This window comes from Uloborus diversus, chromosome 8 (assembly GCF_026930045.1).
Source record: "Uloborus diversus isolate 005 chromosome 8, Udiv.v.3.1, whole genome shotgun sequence".
NCBI classification, from domain to species: Eukaryota; Metazoa; Arthropoda; class Arachnida; order Araneae; family Uloboridae; genus Uloborus; species Uloborus diversus.
In genome coordinates, this window is record NC_072738.1 from 62531147 (window position 1) to 62546953 (window position 15807).

The 15807-nt window shown below is 30.9% G+C and overlaps 1 protein-coding gene across 2 annotated transcripts in view; it reads left to right on the forward strand.

The window, feature by feature from the left end:
* The first annotated feature begins 342 nt into the window (after positions 1 to 342).
* Positions 343 to 15807, forward strand: part of LOC129227282 (rho GTPase-activating protein 100F-like) — a 127700-nt gene continuing 112235 nt past the window's right edge. For both annotated transcript variants that reach the window (XR_008580828.1, XM_054861816.1), the window contains exon 1: positions 343 to 622. The gene's annotated coding sequence lies outside the window, so the exon portion shown is untranslated. The remainder of the gene's footprint in view (positions 623 to 15807) is intronic.

Genomic DNA, 15807 nt, shown 5'->3' on the forward strand with positions numbered 1-15807 from the left:
TTGTTTTCCTCTCACTGTGTAACTGTGAAGTAAGAACAATTCGAACTTTTCCGAATGAATGGAACATGTACTAATAACATCAAGAATTATTCTCAGTTATAAAGATAAAAAGTTTCAATTGAAACAACGTTGGAAGTGAAATCGTTCCCGACAGTTTCCGATTCAGCACGAACAGCATCTGGAACCCGGAAACCGTTTAAGTGCAAAGATATCGAAATTTTACGAGGAGACTCGGGAAATAAAAAAAGGAAAAAAGAAGCGCGGCACGAAACGGGAGACGTAGAGTACAACTCCAGCTCTGTGCGCAGCCGCAGTGTGGTGACGTCACAGCTACCGCAGCGCCGCGCGCGAACAGCAAGACAGAGTTTTCTCTCACGAGAGAGAGAGAGAGGCAGGGGGGTTAATCCCCTCTCTCTTTTCTTTTTTTTCTAACGCACAAATTTGACAAACTCTTCCTTCTTCCATCCACCCTTCGTGTTCGGAACGAGAAACGTTTTGTTGGGGAATCTTCTGCTTTGATTTTTCGCCATGCCCCTGGGATGGTGGTTGAGGGGTGACGTCCTGCGAGGACCATCCTTCTGGAAGAAATAGCCAGGGAGGAGGACCTGCACCCCTCAGGCAGGTAAGTCACGTCCCTTACCTAATCAGAATCTAAATTGTGAAAAAAAAAAAAAAAATGTGCTTCTTAATGTTCCTTAACATGCTTTTGGAATTTCTACACGCTTTTGTTCCAAATCATAATTTAGCACTTTAATCTTATTAATATATATAAAGCTCAAAATCATTAAATTTCTTTAAAAACAGGAGAACAATTCTCAAAACCTGCTTGATAATTAAAGGACGTGTTTCCAGGTTACTGGATTTATCTTTCTTCACTGTAGAAAAACTTCAAATCAAAACTCTTCTTATGGATGTCAAAAGTTAACTTTTTAACATTATATTGGTTTTAAATCTGTTATCCAAATTTTCAACTTTCATTTATATTTGCTATTAGATTTCAGTTTTATTACTTTCTCTCTGAATTATGCAGCTTCTATTTCTTTCCCTGTGGATAGTTCAACACAATTTCTTCTGAGTGAAGAAAAAAGATCCCAATAACAATGACTCAGGTACATATAATGTGGAACGGGTTGCTCTTCAAGACAGTGGCATGCCAACGTAGAAGGTTGAGAGGGTTTTAACTCCTTCCGTGAGAAAAAAATAACAATACAGCACCAATAAAAAAATCTCTTTAAAAAATCAACATGTGTGTACTGCTCCTACACATTTATTTAACTATCTATTTCTACCTATCTCTTCACTGCAAAACAATTCCGAAACGTTACTAAGTATTTCCGTGCAGCGTTTCGGGATTTCAATGGTTTTTATCAACTTCCTGGAAAAATCAAGTATCCTTGTCAAAAAGTTTCCTGAATTACTACAAGTAGCTCGAATGCAGACTTCTCACTGTTGTAGAAAATATGTTTAGCTCCCAGTTTAAAGATTAATTGAGAGTATTTATAAAGTGTATCCTCTTCAGTTAAATTGAGACCCGTTAAGACTGATGAGGCGTCCAAAGGACGCAAATCAGTCTATGGACTGCGCAGCTTTGCAAGAATCGCAGGCGAGTAAACTACGTGATATTTACTTGCAATTCTTTCTAAGCTTTGGCCATGTTTGTAATACTTCCTCGAAACGCAGTAGGTGCCAACCTATTATGATATACCCACCTAAGTTTATTCTAAGGTTCCGGACTTACTACTGGCTTTAAACGGAATGAGTTTTAAACATTTTAGGAGCCTTGTAGGATAATTTCAGTAAGGTTACTGAATTTTAGCGGAAAACGTTCCTGGGTTTTGTAAGATATGTTACTTGAAGAAGCACATCCACAGAAGAAGCTATCTATCAGCACATTAGCTGCCCATTATTTCCCAGGATCGTTTCTGAATTGTTTTTACAGTGCTTAGATATTTTATCTGTACATTTATATGCATTTATGTCTATAGATTTACATCAATCTATCCATTTATTTACTATATATATTCTATATATATATTCTATCTATGCCCGTTTATCTATTTCTATTTATATATGTTTGCCTATCCATCTATCTATTTAATATATTGAACGATTATTTATGGGTAATTCTCCAAAGTCCTAACAATTTTATTTCTCAGGAACCTAACACAAGGATTGTTTGACCTAGACATGCTTTTCTTTTTTTTTTTTTCAATAGTTAGAAATTTTTTTTCTGATGGGATTCCATTCTTTTTAAAACAGTAGCTCATTTATTTTGTTCTACAATTTTTTTTAATAACCAGAAAGTCACTCTTTTGGAGTGTCTCAGCTCGTTTCTTAAATGTGCTAAAATTATTTAAAAATTTTATATCAACATACCACAAATGTAATTTGTAGTACTGAATTACACACGAAAAAATTGTCAAATAACATCTTTCAAATAAATTTAATTACTTAAATTATCAAGGTACATCATTTTAAAGTTTTCCCCCTGGTTTTCATGTCATTCTCTTGTTCGAGGAATAAGTTCAATTATTAAGGATAAAAAAACGAAATTTTTCATCGGCTGTACAACGAAACTGTTCATTATTGCCGTTTTGCTGGATTCCTTAAGTATTTTGTGAATATGATTTGTCTCCTGTTCTTACAAAACATTTGAAGCTCAAATATGGGAATTTAACATGTCTGCTGTCATTATCCTTGAAAACATTTTTGTTTTAAGTAAGAGAAAAGAAAATTCTACTCAGTGTGTAGTTGAATTAAGAGGTCAGAATCGATTTTTTTTACCTTAATAATAATCCTAGGTTCACTTACCTGGCAAATTTCAAACAAAATGTCATTCTCTTGGCGAAAAAAAAATATTTCCAAAAAATTAGTTTGAAAATAAGATCATGATTAAAAAAAAAGCTGAATTTGGCAAACGATGATTTCAAAAAAAAAAAAAAAAAAAAATAGCAGTAGAAAAATTCAATTTATTTGATCTTTTTTTCTTCTTGTTTTCTTCTTCAGACGAATTTTTCAAAAAGAGATTTGCTGGTTATACATTTTTAACTTTTAATGTTCCTCGAATAGGTAAATGAAGTTGCTTTAAATTTTTGAATTAGATAAATTAGAGAATAACTTTCTAGAAATAGGTAATGCTTTTCCAAATTAGAGAATTAGAAATAACAAACAATGGAACTTAATGTGAAAATTGTGATCAATTTGTTTGTTTAGAATTTTAGTATAGCAATTCAAAGATTTTTTTTTTGCTAAAATAATTGTCTGTTATTCAAAGTGTAAGATATTCAGAGTATGTAATATGGAAAAACCTTATATATAAAGGGACTGGGACTCAAAGAGATGTTCGTTATTTGAGAGTGTCCGTTAAGGGAAGTTTTACATAGATTATGTTTTGTCATGCAATAACAGTTTTGATTTAGGTTACATTAATTTTTTTATTACTATAACTAAATTTTTCATAATCTTTGATGGAACTCATTTTGTCACTCTTCTGGTGTGTAAAAATGTGACCCCCTGCTTTGAGGGATGTCGCGTTGTTAAAGTGAGTTCCCTCTATTTTTCTCTCAATGCATTTTTAACTAAGAGTAAGTATGATTTTTTTCAGATTTTTCTAAGCATTTTTATTAAAAAAATGTGATTGGAAAATACCAGGATTTTGGAGAATCACTCTTATATACATCCATCTATCTGTCTTTATCACTTTATGTTTTTTTCGCAATACATTAACTTTCTATCTCCCCATTTTCTGTCTATCTGTAACTATCTATTTAGCTACTTGTATAAAAATATTTATCTATATTTATAGCTGTCTCTCTATTTGCACTTATATATACTTATTTGTTCATATCCTCTTATCTATTTTCATTTATCTATTTCTATATAAATATTTATATAATTCTACATCCATCTATTTATCTATCTACTTATCTATCTGTCGAAGTACATCAATCGATTTCCATGTATCTATTTATATCTATCTCTCTATCTATACCTATTTATAGCCACATTTTTATATTTCTCTATTTCTGTCTATCAACGTATCTATCTATCCATCCATTGATTTATAAACATCATCTATCTATCTGTATTTATTATTTAATGTCCATTTCAATGTATTAATATCTATATCTCTATTTTCCTGTCTTTGTAACTATCTAAGCTATTTAACTATATCTATGTATAACTATCTATCTATTAACGTGTCTATTTATTATCTATTTGTAACTAAAATTCTATCGATTTATATCGGTATATCTATTTAGTTACCTACCTAAAGATTTGCTCATATCAATCTATTTACATCTATTAATTTCTATGTATTTATCGATATACCTGCGTGTAAAAATGAACGAAATCTCTATCCATCTAAAATTTCTTGCTATGCCACTGCTTCACGATGCTCATACTTTGTTGTCAGGTAGATAAAACTTTTGCACTTCATTATACATCGACGATCATAACGATAAAAATGAGACTGTCAATTTAAGTTCAAAGATACAAATGTCATTTTGAAGATTCAAATTATGTTTTGAACTACTCTTACATTCATGAGATGAAAATATTAACTTTTGATAGAGCCTGATCATAACATCCTGAGCACCGGAGAAAACACTTTCGCTGGGTCCTTTTTCAAGCACTTTGTTTTGACCATTGACAACTAGTATGTTGTAGCCATCACGAAACTTTCTTCTATATTTTTCTTTCTTTTTTTTTTTCTGATCACTCCCCATGCTTGACGAGGAAGCAATATTCCTAACAAAAACAAAATTACACATGCAAATACTTGACGATCATCCCAATGTCTGAATTATTACAAAAGCAAAGCAAAAAGCGAAAATTGAAAGTTATTTTAAAAGCCTTGCTTGAATTAATTACAAATATTTTATTTGTTAAAAAACATAAGATGTCAACAATTAAAAATTTTAAATCATTGAGGCAATATTTCCGATCATTTCCATACGATTAAAATCACGAGAAATACGCAGACGACAATCTATTACGATTTATTGCCGATATGTTTCTTATTGTTGCATATAAAAGCTATTTTTATTCGCAAAAAAAAAGCGATTGGCGTCAAAATTGAACCAAAGCCTGTTTACATATGGATTCACATATATTCCAAATTTCAACCAGAACGTAGCATAACTTCTTGAGATAGGGCACTCACAGTGGAAAAAAAGAACGGGCGATTGCGCTAACCCCTCTTTAGCTGTTGACACCAAAATAAAATCAGCTCTTATACCCACTAAGGACTACTTGCCGATAAATTTTTCTTTCATTCCGTTCATTATTTCTTGAGATACAGCACTTACAATTGACGACAAAAAAACGTTCTATAGCACAATCCCCGTTTGAGTTATTGACACCAAAATTGAATCAGCACCTGTTCCTGTTAATGGCAACATATGGACTAAATTTTGTTTGAATCCGCCAGTTACTTCCTGAGGAATAGCAAGCACGCGTAACTCAAAAAACTTCCCATTGCTCTACCCCCTTGGAGGAATTCGCGCCAAAAGTCAATGGGCACAAGTTCACATAGGGGCACATATGTGTACCAAATTTCGTTCGATTTCATGCGGTAGTTTTTGCTGTAGAGCGGCCACAAAAAACTGGTCACACACAGACGTGGCACACACACACACACACACACACACACACACACACACACAGAGAGAGAGACAGACAAAAATAGTCGAAATGGACTCAGCACACCTCAAAACCTTCGAATCCGTCAAAATTCAAAATTTGAAAATTTGCACGAATACAATACTTTCTTCTATATATTAGGTATAGAAGAAAGTAAAAATGAAAACATAGTTCTGTACCTCGGAGGAAAAGAGCACTATATTTATTTATTTATTTATTTATTTATTTATTTATTTATTTATTTATTTTTTGAAAAATCAAGATTTAAGCACCTCCTTATTCAACTTTTTATGCTCTATTTTAAGGTAAAAAGCACTAAAATTTTGATAAACAAATTTCCATTTTATGAACCCTTGAAAGACATTCCGGTAAACACAAATCATCACGCATGATAAATTTTAAGCTAACCTCTTGGCAAACTTTGCTTCCGTAGTGTAATGCCCTTTACCTCTTAGGTACAGAGCTATACCTTTCTTTTTTTTCTTATCGTCAATGAAGTACGCTTGAAATGGGACTCAGCTGAAATGCTTGTTTCGAGACTCAAGGTGTAATGATCAGGCTCTATTAAAAGTTAATGTTTTCATCGTATAAATGTAAGAATTGTCCAAAACATAGTTTAAGTCTTCAAAATGAAACTGGCATCTTTAAACTTAGTTTTAAAGTCTTAAGATTATCGTTAGGATGAACGATGCACAATTAAGTTTAAAAGTTATTTGTGCGTAGTAAAGTATATGAATATCGTGAAGCGCAGTGTCAAACCCAAAAAATACAAAATTGAATTATGCGAATGTTATGCGTATAGCTAGTTATTAAGTAAAATGTGTACTTCATGTGCAAATTTTACATTATTGTTTTGCCTTTTCCCATTGTCCCATGCTGTAATCAGGCATTGAATTTTGGGTTGTTACAAACTACCATTTTTGGGGGAGAGTCAGTCGAGGAATAACATTTCCCCTACTCCACTACGCCCGAACCTACGGTTTTGCATGCGAAAAAATTCTGAAACTTCTTGGTTGTCAATAAATCGGCCAGGAATAATGCCCAAAATGGGAGAAAACGTTACTAATTAATTTCATAAGCAATGAAAAGAAGTTATATTTCAAATGTTGCTTTTAAAATTTTTAAATAATTAAAAAGATGATCGCAATCGTTTACATTTTATCTATAAATTGTTTGAGCACAATATGGATGTCTAATAGTGTCGAGGGTTTAGGTAGGGACGGGGAGGGAGGGGGGAGCGGGAGGGCATGGCCTGCATGTGCCCCTAACCTTCCATTTCTTTATCAATCTTAAGCTCTTTTACTCTATTATTGGTTGTCATAAATTTTTAAATTGAAATAAAATGCTTCTTTTCCAAAATATTATTTTTGACAATTTTCAATACACTTCATTGTCACGTCAAAAAATAACAGGATCGATAGGGAACGTATAATAATTCCACACTCATCACAAGCAGAAGTAGTTTTTTTTTTTTTCAAATATTCTGAGAGGTTGGGGGTTAAAACTCTCTAATGTTTTTTTTTTAAATAGAGGAATGTGAGGCAAAGTAAAATAGTTAATGCAACGTATATTTTTTTAAATAAACAACCTGCAAATTTGCATTTGAAATTGTCATACATAAAGAGAATAATATTTTTTATAATAAGACTTACATTGAAGCATTATTTTTCAGTTTTTGTAGTAAATTTGTATCATCAAATAAAAGTGGAAAATTATCACTTTGCTCATGTATGAGGGAAAGGGATAGTTAAAACGTTTTTCGATTGAAATATGTTTTGTTTTATAGTTTAAATATTTCTTTTCAAATGGATAAATAAATAAATGAATGAGTGAAACAATAAAAAGAATAAATAAATGAATGAATGAGTGAAATAATAAAAAGAACAAAGAAATGAATGAATGAGCGAAACAATAAAGGGAACAAACAAATAAATAAATAAACTAAGGAGCTAATAAATTTGAGAATAAATTTGTGAATAAGTAAGAAAAAAAATAATGAATAAATGAATGAATACAAAAAAGTGAATTAATGAATGAATGCGTATGGTCCCCCATCAGATATGCTAGTTCCTCTTACATTCACATAGATGTGCTTTCGATTTCATGAAAAAAAAAAAAAAGAATAAAAAACAAAACTAACAATTAATTCCAGACCTTTAGGAAAACTATTTCTCTTGCAATCTCCAAGTTTATAACGGCAATTTAAAACAATTTCAGCTATAAGTTTAAAATCTCAGTGTTCAAAAATCGTGCTAGTATCTCTGAAATAAATGTTGAGTTTGTAATTTATGTTATAGAACAAAAAGCAGAATCTATTTTTCAATAACTTTCATCTTTCAAAGATGCGATGGTAAAACAATTATGTATAGTGCAGTTCAATATAGATGGATATTTCTTAGTTAGCATTTATTTTTATTATTTTAAGTAAAGTTAATGATAGAAGATTTTAAATAGATTACGCTTTCGCACGGTATATCATGTTACAATAAAGTTTTGATTTATGAGATTATTATTTTTTTTTATAAGTTATTCATCAAAAAAAAAAAAAAGATTTTACGGAACGATTCAAACTTTAGACGTGGTGTGACAAGTTAAAATTTTAGATGTTGAATTTAAGAAAAACTTTTAGAAAGCGCCAAATTATTTCTATTTCGTAAATAAAAAAAAAAAAAAAAAAAAAAAAAAAAAAAAAAAGAGAGAGAAATACACTGCTTGCCTGCATAGAAGAAAGAGGGAGAAATTTATTACCTGCATGGGTAAAAAGGGAATTGTGATTATTTACCTATTTTTCTTATTTTTTTATTATCATCCCCCCCCCCGCCCCCAGAGAATAGAAAATGAAATCATGCAAAATATAACGAAAACTTTTCTTTAAAATTACTGCTCAACAGTTTTGAATTAAAAGCAAACTTAGTAACTAAAATTGTACTTGGCTAGGTTAGTGGCTTTTTTTTTGAAAAAGGTGCTCCTTGCAACCTCAAAACACGTGTATTCAGTTCTCTGTAAGTTTTGTGAATTAACGTTGCAATATTTCCATTTATTTTCTTTTACAAATGTATTTCCTTATTTCTTAACTAAGTTTAGTTTCGTCTGTCTAATATTTCGGAAGAAAATTATTTCTGTGTGGTTATAACCGCGTGTCTTCTTTTCATAGACAATTTTTTTTTTTTTTTGCAACATTGAATTTTCAATTAGAAATTTGAAGTGTGCTCGTTGATCTCTTCTGCCAAACGAAAAAATGTAGTAAAGGAAATTAAACTAAAAAATGATGCAGGAGTATTATTTTTTTATTAGTAGAAAATTTTATTTATTACATTATTGCTACTAAGAAGTTCGAAAACTTTATTCAAAGTTTGTTTCAAAAATCTTTTCATAAAAAGTACTTTCTTATAATCATAAAAAACAATGATGAGGAAGATTACCTTATAAAACTGCAAGAATGCAATTTAAGCATTTTATGAGGATTGGAAGCTATACCGAAGGTGTTTATGGGATGTTATCTTTAAAATGTTTTTATTGAACGATATTATAAAACGTTAAAGATCAATCCATGGCAATTTCATGCCTCTACATTGAAAACTAAAAATAACTAGTATGTTGTGGCCACCACGAAACTTTCTTCTATATTTTTCTTTTTTTTTCTGATCCCTCCCCATGCTTGACGAGGAAGCAATATTCCCAACAAAAACAAAATTACACATGCAAAAGCTTAACGACCATCCCAATGTCTGAATTTTTGCAAAAGCAAAGCAAAGAGCAAAATTGAAAGTTATTTTAAAAGCCTTGCTTGAATTAATTACAAATATTTTATTTGTTAACAAACATAAGATGGCAACAGTTAAACATTTTAAATCATTGAGATAATATTTTCGATCATTTCCATACAATTAAAATCACTAGAAATACGCAGACGACAATCTTTACGATTTATCTTTCTTATTGTTGCATTAATAAAGCTATTTTTATTCGCAAAAAAACATAAAATAAAATAAACACCTCTTGGAGCGATTGGCGTCAAAATTGAACCAAAGCCTCTTTACATATGGATTCACATATATTCCAAATTTCGACCAGAACGTAGCGTTACTTCTTGAGATAGGGCACTCACAATGGAAAAAAATAACGGGTGATTGCGCTACCCCCTTTTTAGCTGTTGACACCAAAATAAAATCAACTCTTATATCCACTAAGGGCTACTTGCCGTTAAATTTTTCTTTCATTCCGTTCATTATTTCTTGAGATACAGCAGTCCCAATTGACGACAAAAAACGTTCTATAGTTCAATCCCCGTTTGAGTTATTGACATCAAAATTGAATCAGCACCTGTTCCTGTTAATGGGCAACATATGGACCAAATTTTGTTTGATTCCGCCAGCTACTTCCTGAGGAATAGCAAGCACGCGTAACTCAAAAAACGTCCCATTGCTCCACCCCCTTGGAGGAATTCGCGCCAAAAACCAATGGGCACAAGTTCGCATAAGGGCACATATGTGTACCAAATTTCGTTCGATTTCATGCGGTAGTTTTTGCTGTAGAGCGGCGACAAAAAACTTGTCACACACAGACACACACACACATACAGACAGACAGACATTTTCCAAAAATAGTCGAAATGGACTTAGCACACCTCAAAACGTTCGAATCCGTCAAAATTCGAAATTCGAAAATTTGCACGAATACAATACGTTCTTCTATATATTAGATATAGAAGAAAGTAAAAAAATAGAATTTTATTTTAACAAACTTTATTAAACGAGTGCTAGTTTTTCTAACTAAAAGAAAAATGACAAGCTAAGTCGAATTCTATTGTGTGTTCTGTGAAAAAAGTTTCAATACAAGATTTCAAATTAGTTACTGATAATATCGTCGCTAAAAATATGAATGATAAGTGATAATGTGCCAAGTACGATCTGATTGAAGGTAGCCAATTATTAACGTAAATAAAAAACAAATTACGAACAAAATACTAACAATTTATATTTTCTTTCACGATGTTTTTCATATTTAAGTTAATTATTATCTCTATTCTTAATTAAGAAAAAAAATTTTTCAATAATTTTGCGTACGTAAATTTTTTATTTGGCTCCCAATAACTGTGGGAAAAGCATTTGGATTCGGAAGGAAATGAACTGAAAGTGACTTACACTATTAAAGGAAATGGACTTTACTCTCTTGTTTTAGCAAACCCAGTTTTTTTTTTATTATAATACAATAATGCGCATTTCAAAAAGATATTCCCAAGTGTTGACAGTGAAATTTATTACCGGACGTTTCTACGATTAATGGAGAAAATGTAGTGCAAAAGTTCTTAAACAGTAATAGAAACTGTTAGAAACAAAACACTTTTTAATTGAATAGTGTCATCGTGAATGTTAAATGTATTTCACTTATCCATATATTTCAAGGCTTCGTTTTATATGCTTCTGTATGTGTTTTATAGGTAGGGGAACATGGGGCAAAATGAAATAGCGGGGCAAAGTGAAATGGTGAAACATTTACTCTGCTTTTAGCTCCACCTATCTGGTGTTATTTTGACTATGTATTGCCATATTAGTCTATTCCTATAGTCTTATATATATATATATATATATATATATATATATATATATATATATATATATATATATATATATATATATATATATATATATATATATATATATATATATATATATATATATATATATATATATATATATATATATATATATATATATATACATATATATATATATATATAGTCTATTCCAGTAAGAAAAAAATACTGCCAAAGATTAAAGCATTTGGTAATTCAGGCAATTTAAAAAAAATGATACTCAAATTGTAATATTTTGTTGAAAGTCAAAAATTATTTTTGTAACTATAAAAAGATAAAGTTCATGTTATTAACATTTTAAATATTAATTGAGACCTCCTAAAACTCAATACAGTATTAATTTAGTTAATATTAAGCTTATTTATATTTCAAATAAATTGTACAATTAGTCAAGTACATACGGAGCAAAGTGGATGAGCAAAATGAAATAGATTGTTTTTTTTACTCACTCAATCATTTAGCATAAATCACTTACGTTTTCATTTATTAATTAATTCCTTTACATTTCTTCATTTAGTAATTCACTTATTTATTCATTCGTTCACCTATTTTCTTATTCATTCATTCTTTTACTCACTCATTTATTTTTCTTCATACATTAATTGATTTATTCATTTAATTATTCTTTTATATTGATTTATTATCTTTTCATTCATTCCTTCAACCTTCTATTTACTGATTCTTTAATCAAAAATATGTTTTAAAATTCAATAAAAAATATTTCATTAGAAACTAATGAATGAATAAATTCAACCGAAGCAATGGTTCGGTTCAACTCGTCTGGTTTGTGCTAATTCTATATTAGCTACCAGTTTGTTTGGCACTCTTGGCTTCCTTAAGAGGTTTTCCATCTCCAGTTCAGTCACTTTCCTATGCCGGGCTGATGAGTGCTAATAAGCACGAAACTGCAGTCCTCGGCTGGAAATATTCGTTTTGTTCGTTTCGGATAAAACTCATTCATTTCACTTTGCCCCCCATTCCCCTACGTTAATTTGTTTATTTAATTAAATAATATACTCCTAAAATGATCGCAGGCAACATTTTATGCGAAACTCAACGGAACGATTGGCTTCACTGCTGAAAGACCTTTGATGCAAAATAAAAGGTTTTACAGAAATGTTTAATGTAATTTTAAATAATACTAACAGTTTGTCCCGACCTTGTTCGGGTTGAAAAATTATCTTGTTCTAAACAAATCTAATGTAGGTACTTTTTAATTAAAAATTTAATGGTAAATACCATTCTTTGTTTCGTTTTTATGATTTTTTGAAACGAGTTGGTTTACCTCATTCCCTGATAAAGAGAGACCAACATATAATTCCCACTAAACAAATAAAATCTTCCCGTATGTAGCGTTATACTACGTATAGCTGTACGTTCAAACTGATTTGATGATGGATATGGCATTTGTAATTTTCATTAGAAATTATAGTTATTTAAAATGGAAAAGGAAATATGAAGTGAGCATGGGAATGCAAGGAATATGAGCCAACTTATCTGCAGCTGATGCTGTTAGAACGATACTCTTAATACTCTTGGGAGGAAAAAGTTACATGCGTCAAATAAGGTTTGTTTCCTAGGTTTTTCGTCCTCAATAAGATCGAGTTTTAGACATGCTACTTGATAGGACGGGAGGACCTGTCCATTAAATATCATGAGACTTTGGAAAGAAGTATGCAATGGATAATGAAAATCTTATAAATGTATTCTTAAGTGTTAAAATTCTGATTGACTAGTAGATTGAATATTGTGTATTCTATCAAGGGGTGAGTCTTTTTCACCCCTTTCAACTTCTTATTCTCGAATACTTCGGAAAATGTACTATTTTTACATGCCTCTCCTTTTTTTTTTGGCAATGGCAATTTCTTTCTGATGGGATATTTGTAAGCTGTTATATAATTATTTCGTTTTACATTCTTAAATACGGTCATCTTAAAGAATATTTCTCCAAATAATTTTCATTTATTTTTTCCTCTTCTGTGATAATTTTCAGAATTTCTCTCGTATCGAAAGTTCTTTGTTCTTTATTGTTTTGACTCTTAACTTTGAATGTACGGTTATTATGTGCACTTACCCTTATATTTCTTAGTTAAAGATATTTAAGTGAATTCATTAGCAGATGATTTTCATTTCGATTTTAGTATGATCAAAAAATCTTAAAGGATGGCCCGAAATGTATGCAAAATTACAAATTTTAGAAACACGGAATAATATATAGTCTGACTGTATTACTTGAATTAAAAAACTTATTTGCCGGAATCGAATCTCAGTAATATTTTTTTAAATCAATGTTGAAGCATTAACGTTCTATGATTCTGAATTTGTTGCACTGTCCAAGGCTAATAGAACGCTATATAGCTTATCTTCTGCAGCCTCAACTGCATGTTAAGCCTTTGGCGTTTCTTATGCAGACATCGTGATTCTTTTTTGTGTCACATGTTTCCATCCCAAAACAATCAGTTTGAAGAAAACCTTTAAACATTCTGACATTACAAACGAGGGACAGTCGGTGAAATATTTACGTATAGACTAACAAAACAGTACGAAACAAAAACTGGTTGCAAAGACAAACTATTAGTTAAAAAAATAATATAAATTCATATATGCATTACTAGTAGCCGTATGTCATTCAGTACGAAGGCACCTTTCATATAGTGAAAGAATTTTTGAAATAGTTGCAATGGTTCCGGAGATTACCTGGAACGCATAAACATACAAAATCCGTTCGATTTCTTTTTAACATTAGTAAATAGATAAAAAATATCAAAACATTATAATGGTGTTAAAAACTCTTTGCCAAAATTCATTTGATGCAGAATATAACGTTTGATAAAAATTTTGAAATCAAATTTATCTAATTTGTAAATTTTACTTAAAAAATTATATCATTTTGAACATACTTTGACACCATCCTTCTAAAGTCATTAAAAAAAAAAAAAAAAAAAAAAAACAGATCACGCAAAAATTATTTAGGCGAACTTTCTTTAATATGTAAACTATCGAGTTCGTTTCAACAATCTTCCTCAATGATTCGCTTTAAAATGACGCAATAGTTTTAATTATTAAATCCAATAATCGTTGAATAACTTCCCGAGCGTACACTGTAAACAAAATCCGAAACGTTACTGATATTTCCGTGTAATGTTTCGGGATTACAATGGTTTTTATCTACTTCGTGGAAAAATCAAGTATCATTGTCAAAAAGTTTCCTGAATTGCTACAAGTTGCAAGAATGCAAACTTCTTACTGTCGTGAAAAATATTTTTAGCTTTCACTTTAGAGATTAACTGAGCATATTTATAAAGTGCATCGGCTTCAGTTCGATTAAGGCCCGTCCATACTGATCAAGCTCCCAAAGGGAGCGAATAAGTATGGACAACATTGCTTTGCAAGAACTGCAGGTGAGTATAATTCTTGATACTTACTTTCAATTCTGTCTAAACTTTGGCCGTGTTTACAATACATCGTATAGAACTTTCTAAAGAAATCAGGAAGCTGCCAATATATTGAATTAGACCTAACAAGTTTACTCTAAAAGTTTCAGAGACACGACTGGTTTCTAATGGGAAGATTTCTGAATTTTTAAGGAATCTTCCAGGATAATTTTATTAAGTTTACGAAATTTTAACGGAAAGCGTTCCTGATTTTTGCAAGGTATTTTACTGGCAGAAATTGGGCACATCAGCTGCCCATTATTTTCCGGGAACGTTTCTGAATCGTTTCTACAGTGTAGGGCTTCACTGCTGAAAATGCATCCGTCTTCTTTACTAATAATAAAGCTGAAAGTCTCTCTGTCTGGATGTCTCTCTGTCCGTATCTCTGTGACGCGCATAGCACCTAGACCGTTCGGCTGATTTTCATGAAATTTGGCACAGAATTAGTTTGTAGCATGGGGGTGTGCACCTAGGATCGATTTTTCGAAAATTCGATTTGTTCTTTTTCTATTCTAATTTTATTAACATTTTCCCGAGCAAAATTATCATATGATGGACGAGTAAATTACAAAGTTATCATAACGTGAACCCGTAACATGGGCAAGCCAATTGGCGAGAAATTGATCATACATTTTTTGTAAACATACAGGCGAACCAAAAGATCTTTTAAGACTGCTTTACAGAACTGCTTTACAGAAATAGATTTGAAGCTGTAGGATTCGAACTACGAAATGTCCAAAGGCTGCGATATCAATTTACATATTGTATTCAAATATTGTAGCAGAGTTATTTCAGATGTGAATTAAGTTGCATAATGCATGATTGCATAAAATGTGATTTCAATACAAGAATACGTGTTTTAAAAATCATGCGTATTATTGTCGCTTATGCTTTTACTTTCAAAAGTAGATGTAACAAGAAATAATAATAAAAGTATTTATATTTAAAGATCGTATTTTTTTTTCTGAAAAATGAATAAATATGCAGAAGCAAATATTTAATATACTTAAACTTCAAAGATTGAACCATTAGAAGGCCATTTTTTCCACTATCTTGGTTATTAAAATTTGAGTTCAACTAATTTTAAGTCTATATAAAAAAAGAGTAACTACAAGGGGGACCCAAAAGAAA